We start from the raw sequence: 21,507 nt of genomic DNA, 5'->3' as shown, positions 1-21,507 counted from the left end.
GCTACCAGAAAAATGGGGGCTAGCAAGAAGATGGTGGCTGAGCCTGCAAGCGGTGCAGTGAGGGTTGCAAACAGTGTGGCTCCTGCTTCCTGTGTATCCAACCCAGCCTCCAGTGAGACCATAGTGGTATGACTTCCCTACCTATGGCTCCATGGGTGTTCCTTTTTGGCCTCACCATGTCCTGCGTTCTTATGTGGGGAGCGGGACTAGAGATCCCAGAAGAGGCCCCGTAGGCCGCCCCGCGTGACCCCTCTGTATGTTGGTAGAGATCTCTTTAAGCTTTACCAACTTACCAAAGGTTGGAAAGAATAAACTAAAGATATAGGACCTTCATGCTCTGGGCCATTTCTACATATTCCACAATAGGGCTATCCCAACGTGGAGGCAAAGAGAATAGAGAAGATTATAGATTCTCATAATTGATGAGAATGTTAGCATATTCAGTTACTCTGGGCTATATCGTGACTAACCATGTTCTTTAAGTATCACTAATCAATTAAGTGTCACTAATGATTAGTAGCCTAATAATTAATTGATTAGGCTACTAATTTATTAGTAGCCTAATCAATCAATTATTATATTGTATGTGATTGACAAGTATTAAGTTCCATAGTCACACTGACATTAATATTTCCTATTTATACTAAGAGGGCATTTAGTTTATATGGTGGCCAATTATTGATGTAAAAGCTACTTAAATAAGTTTATGTTACAAACACTATTTTATTTAATGCATAGGACATTTAAAAGGTATTTTGGTTTTTGCTTATGGCATAAATTTAATTGGGACAATTTTAGAGTGACATTTTTTAAACCAAAAATTTGCAACTTTTACAACTTAGAGGTGAGTTAGCTTGAGCAACAAAAATGTAAGCTTTTCTTTTTAGAGTTATAAAAAGTTAACACTTTTTCTAAGTTTAACAAATTGATAGGCAATTCCTGTATTGTTGTGTAATAAGCGTTTTGTATTTGTTTGAACCAAAAAAAAAAGAAAGAAAGAAAGAAAATGAAAAAGAAACTAAAACAGACAAATTCCCCAATGTTTAGTGTCCCCAGTGTTAAGGGACACTAAGTCTTAACATTGTGGATATTCAAACCCAGCTTGTTAGGTCCTAGAGTTCATCTCTTAACCTACGTAAACTGCCTTGCATAGCAGAAAACTTCAAAAATCTAATATTTATTATCATGGATACTGAGAAGGTATTATAGCTTTAAAACAAGAACAGGATCTTCTGCAAAAGGCATAGGGACCAAGAAAGAGCTCTTAAAGGTTAAAAACAGGAATGAGCAAAATAAAACAACAGAAGCACCATACAACAATTTTTCAGAGATACCAAAATGGGGATTCTACGGGATTCCGTTTATGCACCACCCCAGGTGTGCAGTATCTGAACCTAACAGCGACTAGCAGTGTTCCCATGTGTATGGGCTCTGCTGCTGCTGCTGCTGCTGCTACAAAGGGGCCCGCTGTGATACTAGCTACCTTTGGTCCCTCAGGTCACCTCAGGACACAAGCTGACAGCCCGGTGCCTCCTGCCCCGAGGATTCCTTGTTTTTGCTGAGGAACTTGTTGGCAGCAACGAAAACGCAACCTGCAACTGTGGAGGAGTTACCCTGTAGAACTATCCTTGACAAAAAGGAGATGAGAGTGGGCAAACACACTCTTTTCCTGCAGAAGGACGGTGTGGAAAAGTATAGCTTTCAGCTTCCTTTCCGAAAATCTCTTGTAGGCCCCAGCAATCAGCTTCTCATGAAGCTGTGGCCTTCCTTGCCTCACACCCATTTCTCTCACTCTTGCTTGTCTGATATTAATTACACTCCCTGGCAGTTAAGTTTTTGCCTCCTGTGCTGCCTTCAAAGATTGCAAGCCGCCATATTCCCAGCCACAGGTGAAAGCGAAACAAAACAAAACGAAAAATTTAGACATCGAAGAATCAGATAACTTACCCCCGACACACACCTTTTAAAAAGTTACCTGAGAGTATATTCTAGGAAAACAAAGGCACTTCCAAGAAAAAGGAAGACAGACTCAGGAAACAGTATTTTAACACAGAAAGGCAAAAAGAGAAGTACTAGGAAAAGTGGTATGCAGAAAATTAAAGACAAAGCTGGCCAGACTGGAACAGGAGGATGGAGGTCTGGAGGAAAAGGTAGCTGCATGGATTACTATAATGAAGAGTCTGAAGATGGGAAGGAGATGATCAAAACGGACGATGCAAGAAATCAAGAAAACAATGTGAAATTTGAGGCAAAAATATGTAAGAAGGTCATTGTTTTAAAATGAAGTAAATTATAATGTTGCATAATTTTAAATAATTGGAGGAGTGTAAGAAAAATTAATCCATAAATCTTGATGCTTGGAATTGTCCAGCAATGGCACGGGATCATGAAATTGGAGAAAGGTGTAATTCCACCTATGTGGGTGTAAGCCCACTATTTGGCTCAATAGTCAACCATATTTACAGAATACTAGGAATATAATGCTGTTTATTTGTCTTCATATTTTTATCACACATCTACATATGAAGCAAGGGAGATTTGGTTATGGTGGAAGGGTAAAAATATAAAGGGTAGAAATGTAAAGATACAGTGCAAGACAGGAGGAAACAGGACTGTACATATTCTTATCTTATGGAATGGGGAGTTAATTAATACTGTTGAAGTTTGATGGGAAAATAAAATAGAGATTTAATTCTTATTTTTAAAGTTACAAAGAAAAGCAATTAAAAATGATGAAAATGGTAGATACTAAAATGTCTAGTTGAAGGAGATAAGTGTTAAGCTAGTCTTATTCTCACCTTTCCCACTGGAAAATCAATAGACTTCAAAATGTGATTAACCAAGAAATAGAATAATAATACTATTTAGAGTCATGGAGATAGCCAACCTAAGTCAAGAGGATGCTTCTGAGTGCCTCTGGCTCTGGATGAGGAAGAGTTGTACAGGAGGACACAGAATTTTCTTCATAAACTTTCTGAAGTCTTTGATTTGTTTCATGTGCATGTCTTACTTTTATAAAAAATAAATACAAAATTATTTTAAATGCTATCAGTATACAGATGGCCAATTAAGCCACAAGAAACCAATGAAATTACTTTGGGATAGAGTGCAATGAAAAGTGAAGAGGGATACCTAGCACAGAATCCCAAGGCATATCAACAGTTACAGGGAAGCCAGGCAGTCCAAGGACACAGGGATGGCACTAACAGGAAGGCAGGACAGCAAAAGAGGAAAGTGTGACGAAGAAGCCATGGGGAGAAGGTGAGCTCAACTGTCTCAAATGCTGCTGAGGTCAAGCAAGATAAGGACCTGGAATGTCCATTGGATTTGATGAAATGGAGAAAATTGATGGGAGGTATAGCCAGAGAACAACCTGTTGACAAAGAAGCTGAGAAACAGCAGCAGCAGGTTTAGCTGATGCTAAAGTTTGGGGGTAAAGGAGAGGAAAGTACAAGGGTAGCCACCAGTGACACTGAATCAAAGGACCATTTTGTGATTGTCAAGTATAGAGAGATGGACATATTCAAATGCTGATGGAAAGGTGTCAGTGGAGAGGGAGAGGTTCAAGATAGAAAGATGTGGGAGGGTGGACTCCAGAGACCAGCAGAGGGATTCCACAGATAAGGGCACTTTCTCCTCTGAAGCAGGAGGAAGGAGAGGGCAGATCATTGATGTAATTACAGTTAGATGTGCAGGAAGGAGGGCAGGAATTTGGGGAAGCTCTTGTCTGACAGCTTCGAATACTGCTGTGAATGAAGAAGCCTGCCCTATGTCTCTGAAAGACAACGAGCAAGTGGACTAGGATTTGGTTATTGTGTGATTTTTTTCCCCAGCACTCAGCAATCCAGCGCAAAGACAGGCAGAGAGCTGGATTCACCCAAGATTGGAGCTTTGCCAGGTGAGTGCAAAAGGTGAATAGGAATTTTCTTGGAGCAAAAGGGGAGGAAGGCAGAGGCAGGCCAATTAGCAAAAGGCTAATTTGTCAAAAGCTAATTCTGCAAATTGTGAAAAGAATTTTAATTATGTAATGAAACAAACTTTTTTAATGCAAAGCAGATGACAAGAGGGTTGAAAGGTACAGTTCAAATAACCAGCCCAGCATAAATAATGTTTATACTCAGGATTTATTATCCTAATTCAGGCTACAGGATAGCCCTGAATGCCCCCTTCTACAGTTGAGACAATCAAGAATTCCAGAATGTAGGCCCAGACAACAAATGTATGGCCCCACTTGGTGAAGACGCTCATGGTTAGATGCCAGTTTGGGTGGGGAAACATTTGATTGAAAACTGCTACGGAACTATTCCGTCCTGATGGGAAAGATGCCTGAGAATGTAGATTCCTGGAGGCAGCCAACTAGCCAACTGGGCACTGTGCTTCCCTGGCCTCAGCTCTGCTTGGCTTTTCTGGAATGTCATTTTGGCAGCTCAAGTCCCTTCCACAGGCATCTGTGGGACTTAGATGATCGTGCTGGCTCAGGAAGAGAGCCCTGCCAGGTCAACTTTGGTCCAAAGTCACTATCATTTTGCAATGACTCCAAGAGCTGCTTTTGACTCAGGTCCTTTAAGAAGGCCTGGCCATTAGGATTCTGTGGCATGAAAACAAAGAGCTGCCCACATTGGGGTACACAGGAGGATACAAGGCACTTCTGAAGGAGACTGAGAAGTGTAGTGGTGGCCACTGCTGCCATGCACCCTGTAAAATGACCTGACTAAAGTTTATTATTAGAGACTCATTCCAGCCTCTTCTCTTTGTTTGCTACTCTTCCCTGCAAGCTTTGGAGCAGAATTTAGCAATACACCAACACATTTTTTTTTTTTGTAGTAGAGGCAAAGCTGAGAGGGGAAGGAAAGTGGGGACTAGGTGTTAGTGACCCTGACCGAATTCCCAGAGCACAGTGTGTGACAGCTTTAATTTTGTGCTTGGTAGATACAAGGATGATTGCTTGGTTATGGACTGTATCATCGCTCCTTTGTACATCAAGAACATACAGAGATGCACATTCCTTTGTTTGCTTTTTTGTTCACTTATTCATTCAAATACTTGTTTTGAATTTTTATGTGCCACACACTGGGCCAGAAACCAGAGATGGAAAATCTAATAAAGACAAGATCCATATTCATGAGGACTCAAGGTCTACCTTCTTTCTTCTGAACCCCCACAGTACTTTACCTGGGTTTCCTTTGAGACTTTCATCTTTTCCACTTTGAACTATAGTTATGTATTTAAATGCCATCTCTCCTTATAGGCTTTTGGCCAGAATTTGCAAAATAGCTATGGTGTTTTGACTTACCGATATGTGTTTCATTTTACCTCATGTAGAACTTAAAATAACAATAACCTACAATTAGTTACCACATATAATATATATACTACATATAAATTTGGATTTCTGATTTCTCTTAAAATGTCAGAAGACCTGCAACACTGTGTGCAATTTGTCACATCTGGAGCTGATGAGTGGCTCCTCCTTTCGTTAGAGTGTGCCTTTCCAGGACACCCCAGTCCCTGCTCAATGGTTTGTCCTCCTGTAATGCCGTTTTTCCTCTGGAAATCTTGAGACTAGTTAGGAAAATATGACTGTTGATTAAGTGTAAGTCAGTAAGAACTTGGACTGCTCTACGTGATCACTGAGAAGGAAAAAGAAGAAGAAGAAGGGGAGAACACAAGCAAGTATAAAGGAAAAATATTCAAGATTTAGTGACCAATCCAGTATGACTTGACAGGGACAAGAATTGTGATCTTTCCAGGCTAGGAGAGTGATGATGTTTCTAGTTGGCATGTTTGGTAGCCAGTCAGGTGCCCTTTACCAGATGGTGTAGATATCTCCAGCTGCTTTGAGAGTTGGTTGTTAATTATTCACAGTTGCCCTTTTCTCAAGAAAATTGCCATCCATGGAAAGAATGTGTAACATTGAGAGGTTACACATAGGGCTCTCTGGGAGATAGCCAATGATTCATTGACATGGACATATGAAACACAACCCTTCTTGCCTCAAGGTGGGATCCACTCAGTGGTACAATTTATGCTCTGGAGCTCCCCACAGATCAGGCTGAAGCTAGACTCCAGCTGGGACCACAGGCTTATTTAGATCCTCCCTCTGTTGTGTGTTTCTCACCTTACTCCTTTCATCCCAAGAGTGCTCTCTCAAATATTGGTGAATACCAGAATCTCGATAAATCATGTACTTCTTGGGAACCCAGCATTGGACAGTGTTTATAACTGAATTATATAGTTTAAAACTTGAGAGAGAGAAAAAAACACCTTGAGAAATGGCTAAAGTTGGGGAGATAAGACCTATAAAAGGAGCTCCTTCCTGTAGGGATTCTTTCATGGTTGTGGTTTTATCTCTACCTCAGCAAAACAGGGCCTGGCATATGCAAACTGTGTGGCAAATTTCATTTTGTTTGTCACATGAATTTATTCGGAGTCTATTGAGTTTAAAGAAATAACAGGACATCTAGTGTGAGATATGGAACAGGAGCAAAGGAAAATGGTTGTGGTTGAGTAGTTAGGTCTTTCACAGGGAAAGAAACAATTCAAGAAAGAGGCGGTAATTATTATCAAGTGCAAATAAAATCTTGATTCTTTTCAATGTAAAGCAGTCAGTATTTGTCTTTACTTCAATTAGGTACATAACTCCAATTAGTCTAGATTAATGATTTATAATCCTTTAGAAATGCTTAGGTCAATTTACAGTTAGTGAGTTCATTGTTAGCAAGTAGGTCTAGTGGAAAAGATTAGCATTCAATTGGGAAATAATTTATGGACTTTATTTATGTCTTTTGTATTTTATTGTCAAACGATGGAGTGAGCCACCTGAGATTCTTTTAGAACAAGGGAACAAAATAAATAAAATACAGTGATCAAGTGTTTATTGAGATTTATGCCTATCTCTCTTCATTAAATTGATTATATTAAAAAATAGAAGTAAAAAGACAGATATTCAAATGTTCCAAAGGTCACACTATTTATCTTTTCAAATATAGGTCTTTAATATTCCAAATATGGTGGTTTTGAATGCTTTAAATCTTGATTGTCTAATTTCATTCCATAAACTAGAATTATAGTTCTTTATATCTTGCGAAATAAGTCCTCCCCTATGGGATGTTTATACCTTTCAAATATTCATAGACTGTCACTATTCTTTAGTTATCTCTTTGCAAAGTTGCACGTATTTTGTTCCTATGATCTTTTAATAAGTCAATGTCCTCAATACTAAGCTGGTTTTCTTAGTTCTCCATCCAATTTCTCTCCATCTTTTTGATAAAGTGCTAATCAAAGGTAGATGAGATATTTTAGGTGGAATTTATCCAAAGATTGTTTAAGAGGTGTGAGGTTTAAAATGTCCACCTAGATTAGAATTACTTACTTATATATAACTCAGAATAGTGCTGACTTTATCGGTGTTTTTACCATTCTACTTTGCAAATTCATAACTAATTTCCCATGTAATGGCATTCAAAAACTTCTATGCCATTACTGTTTCTTCACTGATCATGGATTATACAGAAATTAAATGAGTTCAGAATATATTTCTGTGATTTGTTTCTTATTATACAATATTGAATCACATTTACTGCTTTTTTATATCCATAAACTTTTAGTATTCCTCAGTGTCCTTCCAAGTCAGTAATATCTGGAAACTTAAAAATAAATTATTTTCACCCTAGATTGTTCAAGGACATATTCAATTCTTTCTTGCAACTACATTTGTAGTCTTTCAACACACTTGTTTCTTTCCAACAACATTTCAGTTAACCTGGCTGTGTGATTATTATGACAATTTATTAAGACAATTCTTTTGGCTTATTATGTCTTGGGCATCACACTGGTGGGATGCTATACATACACCCTAAGTGTTAACAGACATATAAAAATAGTATGAAATGTTCAATATTTTCTTCCTCAAGTAACATGATTCCTCAACAACCATTTCTTATATTTATATATTTCAAGTTTTAAAACATTTTTATATCCTTTTTTGGTTTAAGAGCCTTTATGGCTTCCTAGTGCCAGAAAGGGTAATAGTGGGGGCCTGGCCACTGAAGGTCCCGCTCAGTCTGACCTCACGCCACTCTTCTGGTCTCAGCTCCTTTCACTCAGCACCATCCATGAGCCCTGTGCTCCACCACATACAGAGAATTGTCTGTGAAACCTTTGGAAGGATCCCCACTTGATTAACTGCTACCTCCTCCCAGTACTTGTTGCCATAATTTGTACCTCTATAATAGTCCTTGTTTCACTCAAAACTTTACTCTTATCTGTATGCATCATTATCTCCCATACATCATTATGTAAGCTTGTTTCTTCCCCTGCCCAGTGCGTCACAGGAGAAGTACTAAATAAATAACTATTGCATAGTGGCAACTCCAGATTTTCTCCTACCACAGAGTTTTGGGTGATGTCCAGTTGTAGAGAGACTTGGAAACTAGGAGACCTGTCTGGAAGCTGCATTGGCAGAGTGAGCAGGTGGCACTTACTTAGATAGATTGCTCCTTTTGGGGTGACTCTGAGTGGCTTGACAGAAAGTGTGGGGGTCTAAGTTTACACGTTGGTGTTAGAAGCAGTCAAGGAGGACGGCATTGAGAACAGAGCATGAAATGACTTGCAGAAGTCACCCTGTGATTCATTGGGATTAGAATGCTGGTCTCCTGTTTTCATTCATGACTTTTTACCCCTAGAATTCATTGTTCTATTTTGCTCTGGGTGTCTCTCTTAATGTTGACTTCTTGACTCATACGGACACCAGATCAAGCAGATGACATTTTTCTACCTTCATATGAGATAGAATCATCTTCTCTCACCCTAACCCTATGTTAATCTGTGTCCAGTCAGGAAAACAGAAATCACTCTAGGTACTTCAAACAGATGGGATTTTATATAAGGAACTGGTTTCGACAGCGTTGAAAGGTCTGTCGGAGCAAAAGGCAGAAGGTGGGGTAAGAAAGACTCAGTGACTATAGGAAACCACTACCAGTCCTGGCTGGAGGAACCTAAGGAAGGAGGCAGTGTTTCCAGACTCAGGACGATGCTTACAGCAAACACTCCAGAGGCCAGAAGCCATGCCACTGCCAAGTTCATTGTCATCACTGCTGCAGCTGCAGAAAGCCATGGAGGGCATAGCCAGTTGGCTTCGTGCATGCTTTTGCTGCTAGGACTGTATACAGTTCTAGAGCTGCCACCATAGGCACAGTGCAGATGACCAGACAGATAGTCACTGAAGTCTGAGGCTACCCACTGCTGTCAGAGCAGAATTTTTAAAAAATAAAATACATATATTTTCCTTTTCTTTCAGCCTTCCAAATCTTCTGCCAGTGCCTGTTTTTGGAAGAACCAATCCAGAAGTCATCTGTCTGAGACAGTTGGAAAATTTAATTTACAGTATTTCAGCCCCAAAATATGAAAAGGTAGAAAGGAATCTAAGAGAAAAATGTGCAAACGAATGTCACACACACCTATCCCACCAAATCTCTGGCATAATTCCAATTCTCTACTTTTTCCTCTCATGAAATGATAATAGGTTAAGTTTAAATATCAATGTAATTTAATCTCCATAAGCTGGTAATAATAGTTTTAAAATATACAAAATTTCTTTACCTCAGTATTTCCTACAATGTATTCTACAGAATACATCCTGAAGAAAGATCTATTGGTCGCATGAGTTTGGATAACTCAGCACTTTATACCCACCTCTTGGAATTTCACACTTCATATCAGCATATTAAACCTCTGAGAAATACATCAGTCTCATCTGGATTTGACATCTTTGACTTTGCAATTGGTATGCATTAGTGAAAGGAAAAAAAAAGAAGGTCACATTGCCTATAACCTGGAGTTTATGAGGGAAAAGCAGCGAAAAAAGTAAGCAGAGAAGTTTGTGTGTGTGTGTGTGCGTGTGTGTGTGTGTGTGTGTGTGTGTGTGTGTATACTTTAGATAAATGTTATGAATGAAAAAAATTGGATGCAGTGATAGAAAATATTATAAGGGGGATGGACCTAATTAGCATGGTCAGGGGTAGACTTTGCGGAAGTGACATTTCAGCTGAGAACTTATCAGTCATACACAGAGCACCCTAGCACAGGGCCACTTAGTAGCTCATGGATCGTCCTCACCAGCAAACTGTTCTAGAATCCTAATTAAATCTGTAGAGAAACTGAGAATAAGCATTTGAAACATTTATAGTAATTTGAAAGATGAACTTTATGTCTGTTAAATCTAAAAATAAAACATTTTTTTTCTTTTAAAACTTTTTAGCAGTTGATTTTTACAATTTCATGATAGATTGAAGAAAAGATCTGATCCTTTCCTGCAGATAATTTGAGAAGCTCTGCTCAAGCAGAAGGAAACTGTGGTTGCAAAGGCTCTAAAGAAGGAAAGTGGTGTCTAAGTTTGAGGAGCTGACAGGAGGCTGATGATGGGACGTGTAGTTACGCATAGAGCTTTGAGGAAAAAAAAATCAAGTGACTGGATTTTAAGTACAATGGGAAACTACTGGAGACTTTTAAACAACTGAAACAGACACATGATATGATTTAGATTTAGATTTTTAAAATAATCATTCTAACTGCTTTATGAAGAGTGAGTTGAAATAAAGAGCATAAAACAGCTTGATTGGCTCCGAAATGTTCAGAAATTTTAGAGAGATAATGATGGCTTGACCGTAGTCAGGATGGACAGGAATGGAATAAATGGCAAGAACTGGAAGGGATTTGGCACCACTCCTTGAGGAATTGGAGGCAAAGGAGGAGAGAGAAATGAAGTGGGGGAACAGGAAGATACCAAAGTTTCTCTGAGAAGATGTGAAGGCTGGATATATACCTTCAGGGATCATCAGTATTTAGATTTCATAGTCATGGGGACTAAATGATATTGAAGAGAGTGGAAAGGAAAGAGGGCTCAGGACTGAACCCCACAGATTATCTTTGGACTTTCCAGGCTCTGTGGAGTCTAAATTGAAGAGAGCTAATTACTTCAAGGGCATGTTGATTCCTAGACATTCAGATTTGTGTTTAGATATCTCTCACATTAAATTCCAATCAGTAAATTTACTGAGCACCTATACTATTTAAGAGATTATGGAGGATGTAGTAAAAGATATATCTGAGATTCATCAGTGTTGTTGCAAATATCAGTAGTTCATTCCTTTTTACTGCCGAGTAGTATTCCATCGTCTGGATGTGCCACGCTTTGTTCATCTGCTCAATGACTGAAAAATACTTGGGTTATTTCCAGTTGGGGTGCTTATGAATAGCGAGATGATAAACATTCATGTATAGGTTTTTTGTGTGAACACAACTTTTCAGTTCCCTTGGGTAAATACCTAACTACTAACTTTTAATTTTTCTCTTTGTGTTTCAGTTTAGGTCATTCCTATTGACCAATCTTCAAGCTCACTGATTCTTTGTTAAGTCTACTGACACCCATTGAAGGCATTCTTCACCTCTGTTACCATGGTTTTCATTTTTTGCATTTCAATTTGATTGTTTCTTATAGTTTCCATCTTTCTGCTGAAATTACCCATCTGATCTTGCACGTTGTTTTCCTTTTTCACTAGAGCTTTATCACATTACTCATAGTTATTTTAAATTCCCTGTCAGGTGGATATGACATCTCTGTCATATCTGAGTCTGGTTCTGTCAATTGCTTTATTTTTTGACGATGTGTTGTTGTTTTTCTTCACCTTTTCATGTTCCTCGTAATTTTTTGTTGAAAGTCAGACACTTTGTTTAGGACAGTAGAGATGAGGAAAATAGATTTTCTGTCTGGAAATGCATATACCTGTTTCCCTGCTAGAATTTAAGTTTGCAAAATGAGTTAGGAATTGGCCTGAGGTTGAGATTCCCTTCCCCAGCAGCAGTGGTTACCCTCAGTGCACCACAGGCATCAAATTCCTTTAGTGAGTCCTTATGCTTCATTTTGGGGCTGGTTTGCTGGTAGTTTTTCTCAATGTCTGCTTCACCCTCAGCATGAGGTCTTCCCTTTGCACTGCACTTCAGAAGAGGGTCTGTCTTCACACTCTTGGCCCTAATCCTGCAATATCCCACTGTCACTGGTTTCTCAGTTTGTGAGCTTCATGGTGAGAAGAGGGAGTTCTCTATTGTTATTATGCCTCAATGTTAGGCAGGTACTGTGTCTGGGAGATGTGGTCTTCTCTGTACTCCTATTCCTCTCTTGCCTGCAGCTGTGGGCCCAAGAGGTATTCACCCAGAGTTAGGATGACCACTTCCTCCCAGTGTGTCAGGGACTATCCCAGTTTTAGGACTGAAACTCCCATATCCACCTTAGGGGTGGAAGGATTATTTTCTGTTCCCTTCTTTAGCTGCAACAGGTTTTCACCAGTGTCCTAAAAGTGACAACATTTGTTATCCTCCTCCTTAAGAGCTTAATGCTTTTGTCCCACTTGAGATACAGTGAGTGATCTTACCCCTTCAGCAGAGGCTGATATCTGGCTTTTCAGGCCTCTAGGATCCCCTCCTGACATGCTTTTTCAGTGTGTTCTAGGTGGGGTTCATGGAGAAGAGCCTGCAAAAGTGCGCAACAGCTCCCAGACATATCCAGCCTTTACCAATTTGTTAACTGTTCTGATTAAGTTTTTCCACAATCAGTGTATGATTGTGTCTGCCTCAGATAAGTGGATGGTCATGTCTTGTTTTTCCCTGCAGATGTCTATGTCTCCCTAGATTTGGGCTCTTGGATACTTTTGACCGCAGCTCTCTGATGAGTTAAAAAAAGTGATAAATTTGCAGTCAGCTTGACAAGTTTTTGTTCTGAGTGATAAATAACTGACATTCTTTTACACTTTCTATATCCCTGAACCAAATCTTTGACTTTTAACATTTGTACTAATAAAAAAATTTTAACAGTACACACACACACACACACACACACACACACACACACACACACACACACACATGTCCCGACCCGCGGGACACTACACGAGGGACCCCGAAGCACCTAGAAGGGAGGAAAATGGGAGACACAAAGACCGGAGACAAGACAGGAGTTCTGATCAAGTCTCTCTTTATTGCAGCTCAATCAGGGGTTATATACATTCTTCTGCTGGGTGGAGGGGCATTAACATAAGAAGGGTTGCCCCAGGCTAGCATCTTAAGCCATCCAGACACCCCCTACAGAAATGTGGGTGTTATCTAAAGACCCAAGTAACTTCCTCTATCTCATGCTTCTCAGTTATGTGATGGTGCCTTATAGGCACCCGCCCCCTACAGGTCCCCCTTTTCTGTTTTATAAAAAAAGAGCTCTAAGCCCCTAGGGAACTGCGCCTGTCTTAGGTTGGGACAGTCCATCTCTGTGAAACCTGGTACAGTGACAGGTTTTTTATTTTTTATGTTACTTAGAGAGCTGTCCTCTTACCCGTCATTGGCTATCCAGTTCATCTCACAGGGGAGGAGTCCTGTTTTATGACTCCTGTCATTGGAGATAGGGATCTCCTCGCTCTTGCATCTCCAGTCGGGTGTAATGGACCTGTATGGGCTTGGCCTGCAAGGCCTCTATTTGTTGTCTGAGAAAGCGCATGAGTTTATTGAGGAGGATGGGTCCCAGTGATAGTAGGATAAAGCACCCATGGGGCCAAGCAGGGGTAGTAAGTAGGGAAAAAGTCCATTGAATCCAGAGAGGGTTGGAAAGGAGGTCTCTTCTTTTTTCAAGGTCTTCTTGTCATTTTTGACTCTGTCACGAACAATTCCAGATTTGTTAGCATAAAACAACATTTTTCTTCCAAGGGCCAGGCAGATGCCCCCTTTTTCTGCAGTAAGTAAATCTAATCCCCTCCTGTTTTGGAGGACAACTTCTGCTAGGGAATCAACCTGATCTTGAAGATCTTGGATAGTTTCTGAGAGTACCTGGACATCTGATATAAGTTGCCCAGATAATTTATGGTATTGTACTAGGGAATGTCCTATCCCCGCGGACCCGGTGGCAAGTGCGGTGGTGATGCCTAGATCCGCTAATAAGGGAATAAAATGGACTGCACGTTTAGTGCGTCCTGCAATATGTTCGAAAGTCGGGATAGGGACTGGCTCATCTCCTGGAATGATGGATACATCTGGGAGGAGGGAGCCTGTTCGAAAGTCAGGATAGGGACTGGCTCATCTCCTGGAATGATGGATACATCTGGGAGGAGGGAGCCTAGGGCACAAACTCCTGTCCAGTTTTGTGGTAAATAGGTGTAGGCATAATTATTTTCACAGATATATATTGATCCATTGGGTACACGCATAGGAGAATACATTAATGAAGGAGGAGCAATTTGTAAAGGAGAGGCTTCTAAAAATAACCTCTGTAGTATATTGTTAAAGCCAAGGGGTTGGACTAAAAAAAAAAAGGGAGAGCTATGTTGCATGAATTAGCAGTCATTTTTGTGCCTGTTGTAAAAGATGGCTTCTCAGGGAGCAGGGCTGTCCCTGGAATGGGGGTTAACATCTATTTGTTTTATAAGTCTCTTGGGAAGCCACCTGGCAGCTTGGGTTTTATTATCGAAAATGCAGACTGATCCTCGTCCCCAAATGAGGACAGGATCTGGGCCTGACCATAGATTTGTTATGGGGTTTTTTTTATTTGAGATGTGAAATTTTTTTGTAGGACAAAGGGGGGGAATTTTTTGAGTAGCAACAGAGGAGAGTTGTGAATCTAACTGTTGAAGTTGTTTAAGGAGAGTTAGATGTTGTTTTTTGAGTTGAACGGTTTTTTGTAATTGTTGGACTTGGTGGGAGAGGAGAGTTTGATCAGGATCGTGGAGAGGAGCTGAAGGCATTTGGGGATTATAGGGAGGGGGCAATTGATTAGAGGCCAGAGACTGCCAGTCAGGATTAGCGGCAGCTTCCTCTAAATCAGCCTCATCCTCAAGGCTTAACTGATCGTCCTCAGGTGGGCTCGAATTTACATTAAAATCAGGACAATTAGGTGAGGACTCTTCTAGTCCTGAGATAAACTTGTCAGGAACACTAACCTCTTGTCCCATTATGAGAAGGAATAAAGACTCTCCTCACGTAGGCAGTCGGTTGGTACAATCCGCCAACACGGACCCAAACGAGACGGCTCGGATGGTAACGACCCGCAGACGAATGTCTTTTGGGACTCACCCGGCCAGAGCGACGGGGGTGTTGGGATGAGAGGAGAAAAAGCCCTTACGTGAGCAATCGGTTGGTATAATCCGCCAACACGGACCCCGAGAGGCGACACGGCTGGTAACGACCCTCAGGCGAAAGCCAGTCGGGACTCAACCGGTCGGGAAATCCTCTGGGTGGACGATTGGAGCTCAAAGTAAGCAGGCAAAATCTCGCTCAAACGGTCCCAAACACCTAGAAAACTGTCTCGTTGGTGAACGACTAAAACCCAAAGTGAGCTGAGAGCAGATAAAAAGGGAGACTGGGACAACAGGTTAGGGGAAAGGGGAACCCTAGTCTAAGTGTCTGAGGGGAAGCCTGTAGACTATACATAAGTCTAGAACATAAATATATGTCCCATTTTTTGAAGGAGTCGTCCGCTTACCTGTACAGATCTCCCACAAGTTGGGTAGTCTTATGGTGATCAAAGAAGAAATATGCTGCAGCTCCTTAGACCGGACGAACTCAGACGTCTCGTCTTCTAGGAGACTTCAGGCCCCACGTTGGGCGCCAGTTGTCCCGACCCGCGGGACACTACACGAGGGACCCCGAAGCACCTAGAAGGGAGGAAAATGGGAGACACAAAGACCGGAGACAAGACAGGAGTTCTGATCAAGTCTCTCTTTATTGCAGCTCAATCAGGGGTTATATACATTCTTCTGCTGGGTGGAGGGGCATTAACATAAGAAGGGTTGCCCCAGGCTAGCATCTTAAGCCATCCAGACACCCCCTACAGAAATGTGGGTGTTATCTAAAGACCCAAGTAACTTCCTCTATCTCATGCTTCTCAGTTATGTGATGGTGCCTTATAGGCACCAGCCCCCTACACACACAGACTCTATTTATTCAGCCCATAGCTTCCCTGGGTTGGTGAGTATACTCACAATTGGCCGATACTAGTTGGATGTCCAGCTTAGAGCAGACAGGTTAGGTTGCAGTTTCAATGGACTATCCTGAAAATGTGTCATTTCTGTGTTTCTTTTAGATGCAATCCAGGAATATTGTAGAAGTTTCTTTGGCATCGAGAATGTCAGCCACCATATTAACATTCTATCTCCCTGCCCATTAGGCTTTTTCTTTTCTTCACAAATTGGATTTGTATTGTTCATTTACCTTTATTTTTGCTGCAATAGGTTCATTCAAATGTATTCAATAAGTACATACTGAATGTCTTACAGAAAGTAAGGCATATTCGAGATATATAAAGTGTATATTGAGTTTTTATGGAAAATACTAACAGTTTGGGGCTCAAAGGTGTCTTGTAGGTTGATGTTTTGTGATTCTCAACTTTGTACAAGTCTCTGTGTTAGGAAGGCTTGTGTAAGCAGATTCATAGAAATCCTTCTGCTAATATCACCTGGCATTTCTCTATGATGACATATCCTCAAATATGTACAGGTTCTCTTTACAATCTCTATCCTCACCAAAACACTACATAACATTCTAAACTTACTAATACGATTGTCATTATACATACAAGTGATTTTTAAAAAAATTATGGCTATTATTACCACTATTATAATTATTGTTTTATTACCTAGTTCTATTCACATTGTTTCTGTCTCATAATTATTATCTTTAACTTATAAATACTTCAAGTATCATTTATTGTATATTTGCAACTATTAAAAAAGTATTTACTAAACATTTGCAACTTCTTTGCATCCTTTAAATATCAAAGGCACTCAATATATTCACAAAGAAAATATCTTTTAAAAAGATGCAACATTTTTAACTACTGTAATTTTTACTAAATACATTCATTAGATTAGTTTCATGGTTGTTTTTAACAGCAAAATGTTCTAAGCAACCTAACTGACAATAGAGACAGTTCTAGAATTATATATCGCCCTCATTCAGAGAGGGGACTTTTCAAGGCCATGAAAATCAGGAAGGGAGGCTCATTAGAGCTGTCTCAGAAACTGGGTAGAATAGATGATTAGCCATTAGAAAACAAAGTTTCAAATCGAGACAAAGCTACTATCTAGGCACTCTTCTAAAGGTAGTTGTAAGCTACGAAGGCTGGAAGAAACACTTGTTACCAAACAGGATGGTGCCTCACTTTGAAGAGATGGCCACCTGGAGAAATAGCCCTCTCCTTGCCACACATATCCATGCCTCAGTTCTCTCCTAATGGATTTGCTGGCAGTCTATCAATAATGTTTAACCCTCCCCAACAGAAAGTGCATCTCACGGAAGGCAAGACCAGAGCCTGGGCCTGGTTAAGGCTCTCATAGCCGACACTCATCTTTGGGCAGGAGCCTGACTTGGTTTCTCTGGTGTACTGAGGCTGCCATCAAGTCCTGGAATAAGGTGCCAAATGCTTGCCTTTGGGTCTCTCTGCATCTCCTCTGATGTGTCCCTAGGCTCGGTGACAGCATGTCTGCTAGTTCTGATGTGTCCTCCTAGGGGGAACTGTTGTGAGAAGGCTGAAGGAGATCCATTCCTACAACCTGCTTCCAGGAGTCTTTTCACAAGATTAAGAGTAACTAAAAGAGAAGGGCAGAAATTCTGAGGAAGCCTGGAGGAATCCATGAGAACCACATATTCCTTGGCTATAGATTTAATAACACGCACCCTGCTGAGCTGAGGAAAAGTGCAGAATGTGTTTGCATACCCATTTCTTATTCAGTTACGCTAAAGCTTTTAAGTGATCAGATAAATTTAAAGGGCCAATAACAAGTTACATAAAATAATAGCAAATATTTAATGGCAATAGTTGGAAAAGCGGATTTGGAGATACGTATCTATTTTTATTCATGGGAAATAAACAATAACTTTGAAGGTGATAGGCAAAATTTCTTCTTTTTCCTTTTTTTTATTGAGATCAAGATTCCTATATTTCATGTTTATACTAATTTTCTTTTAAAAATTTGAATGTTTTGTTTTACTGAAATGTGGCTAGAAAAGATCTTTCCAGTTTAGCATCTTAAATTAAATACAAAACCCCAATATGAGTCTAAATGCTGCTTACCTGTCCAAATAAACACTCTAAACATAGTTATCGAACAAATGTTATTATTTTAAAAATTTAAACATGGTTCTACTTTTACTCTACAGACTGGATTTATTTGCTTAGTTATGCAAATTATGATTTATTACTGAATTATTATCATATTAATTTCAACTAACCTCCACTGATATCTTATTATATACTAATAAATTCTGTGAACATTTTACCATTGCTATATTAATAGCTTTAGTGTGGTTGGTATAAAAGGCTTTAAGCTATGAAAATACTCAGCATTGTATATGAATCTAGAGTTGGCTTTTGAGTTGTAAACTATTTCTTAGGACTAAATTAGTCCTTTAAAAATGTTAAACCTCTCTCTTAGCAAACCACATCTTGTATGGACTGTAGAATGTTTTTTAAATTTAAATATCTCTGAAATACGAAGCATCTCAGAATCAATTACTTCTTAGTTTTCACAAAATAAAGTACGTTGTTGCTTTGGGGTATTAGCCAATACGCCAGTGGCTTGAAAAGGCTGCAAAAGGCATCTAACATATGTAACTAGGGCGGCTCCGACTTCTCAAGTCCATCGATGATGTCAGTTATCTATTCCCTATACTTCTACTTTAGTACAGAATAATAAAAACAACAAAAAGTCCTACCAAAAATAATAGAAATAGGGTTGCTTTTGATAAAAGAGGGTAACATTTTTTATAACACTATTTCTTTCTCCATAGGTCTTAAGTTCTGGGAAGCTACTGAGAATTTAACTCCTAAGCTTGAAAAAAATTGCCTTTGATATACTCTTTCCTTTTATTTTGAAAGGCTCTCAAAAGAAATTATATAACAATAAACTTTCTCTCAACTTCCCTAAAACACAATTCACTATAAAAAAACAATTTGAGATATGTTACTTGTGTCTTGGATTCTATCCAAAAATGTTTAGTTCCTGAGGCACAAGCTCCTTCTCATAATGTCTTCACCCTTCAAGGATTGGCTGAAACCATGACAAGGTTGAACGTCATATTGGAGCATGACTATGGTATCTGTATAGCTTAGGGTAGATTCTGGATATAGGCAGTCAGAAGTTATGCTTTATAATAGGCCATTCTGATAATAGCTTCTCCTAATTTCATATGTATTTATATTATTGTTGAATTTGATATTCTTTGAAGACATTGAATAAATAATGATTAAAACTAATATATATTGATAAATTAATATGTGCCTGGCTAAATGTTGAATTTTTTATGTGAAGCAAAGACATACTTCTTTGCTGTCAATGCAGGACTACTAAATAGTCTCAAAGGTAGGAACAATGAAAACCTTTACGTTTTTAAATAAAGTAATTCCTGTGTATAGATCCTAGAGATGAGGGACCACCAGAATTAAATTTCTTAAATACATAGATTGGATACAGTGTGATCAATTATTATTCTAATATTACTTTTAAAAATTATTACTTAAGGTTGTTGTACTACTTCATGCAAAACTATGTTCTTCACAAAATATGTTGCACAAGAATCTATAGTCCTATAAAAAATTGGTACATTTGCCAAGAGGTGGTGGAAAAGGTAAGATTTAATTGCAGCACGTCTACTGTTAATATATACAAACACTTATAGGCTTACACAGATACTTTTCACTGTTCCATTATCTATTGCTGGATAAGAAATGATTACAAAATTTAGTGACTTAACCATTTTATTATACTTCACTATTTTGAGGGTCAGGAATTTGAGCAGGGCTTTGCTGGGTGGTTCCTTTGTTCTAAGTGGCATCAATGAGGTCACTGAGAGGTATTCAGCTGGTGGATCGGCGGGTGGATCTGCTGGTCTGGAGGACCCAATAAAAAATAGTGGGGTTCAGCAGGGGATGCTGGAAGGCAGGGTTCAGCTGCAACTGGTGACCAAAAAATATACACAGTAGCCTTTCCAGCACAGCAGTCTCAAGGTAGTTGGACTTCTCACATTGTAGTTCAGGGATATCAGAGAGTATGTTCCAAGAGATCTCAGTAGAAGATGCAAGGTTCTTTATAACTTACCCTTGAAAGTTCCAGATATTCTATTTTTGAAAATCCTCATATTCTGTTTTCCAAAGTAAGTCACTGAGGTCAGCCCTGATTCAAAAGGAAGGGAATTGGACTCTACCTCTCAGTGTGAGGAGGGCAAAGAATATGAGGCCACCTTTAATCTACATACATCTAAACCAAGTGATGGGCATGGCAACTGTCCCCAGATTTTCTATGTCTGGAATATTTATGGAAATGGACAGCATTTACTTCTGCAATGTGTTCTGGTCCTCTGCCAATGGAAGATGAATCCAAATCCCCAGACATGAGCAGTTGGACTCAGGTGTTCTACTGCTGCTACATTTCTTCTTCACTAAGTCATGATGACCATAAACATTTTTTGTGTCTTGTGTTTATTACTTACTAGTTTTAGAGCTTTTCCCAGTCATGGATCATGCAAAGTCAGAGCTGCAAGGAACACCTGTGATAAAATCTGGTTCTGTTTTATAGATGAGGAACTTTAGGTCTAACGTAGCTATGTGACCTCTGCCAGGTCAGAAGCTGTTTAGGGACAGAGCCACAGCCAAGATTTCTTGCTGCACTGCTTGAAAAGGGGCAATCCTGATTTATCTGTGGAACGCGGATCCTGTTCACCTGATTCTTCCCCTAGAAAGAGCACATTTGGCCTTGTTTCAGTATCCTATTCTGTCATGAAACATTTAAAAAAGAAATTTATTTCAAGTGCATCAATTTAATCTTGCATATCTAACCTATTTTCTCAGTCCGTGTTCAACAAATGTTTGCTGAGTATCCACCAAGTTCCATGCACACAGACATGGCTGCCTTCCAGAGGCTTTCTTTCTAGTTAGGAGGTCATACTACAAAGTTTGCAATAGTCACTTTTCTCTGGGCCACTTATTTGATCATGCAATTTTATCTTGAAGTACTTCTGTAACACCCCCCCCCCCGCCCCCTTCTTTCTTTCATTTACAGAACAGACCAAGGGTCCAAGGATTCTGAGCTTTTTATTCTACTCAGAGTGTCCATTTGGAATGGGTGTTAGTAAAACTGCCCACGGATCAATGTGAAAGTCTAGTTATTACTCCTTTTGTTTCAAGAGACGTTTTGCTCATTAGAGGAGGTGACAGATAGCTTTATCTAGACCACAGGGACTTTAGGTGGCTGCCCTAAATACAGTGGTGGTAGCTTGGGTTTTCTATTTATATGGTGCCTGGTCACCATTAGCTTTTGTCTTCTGCTGCAGCTAATTTATCTCTCTCCTGCACCAGCAGGAAGAGGGGGAGAGGGTGTGGACAGGACCTGTCTGGGGACGGTAACACCTCCTTCCACACACCACGTCCATCCCAGCCCGCCCTCCCAGAGCTGGGTGGAATGGGCCACTCTCCCCGCTCAG

Source organism: Rhinolophus hipposideros, assembly GCF_964194185.1.
Source record: "Rhinolophus hipposideros genome assembly, chromosome: 3".
Taxonomy (NCBI): Eukaryota; Metazoa; Chordata; class Mammalia; order Chiroptera; family Rhinolophidae; genus Rhinolophus; species Rhinolophus hipposideros.
This window is presented reverse-complemented; position numbering follows the sequence as displayed.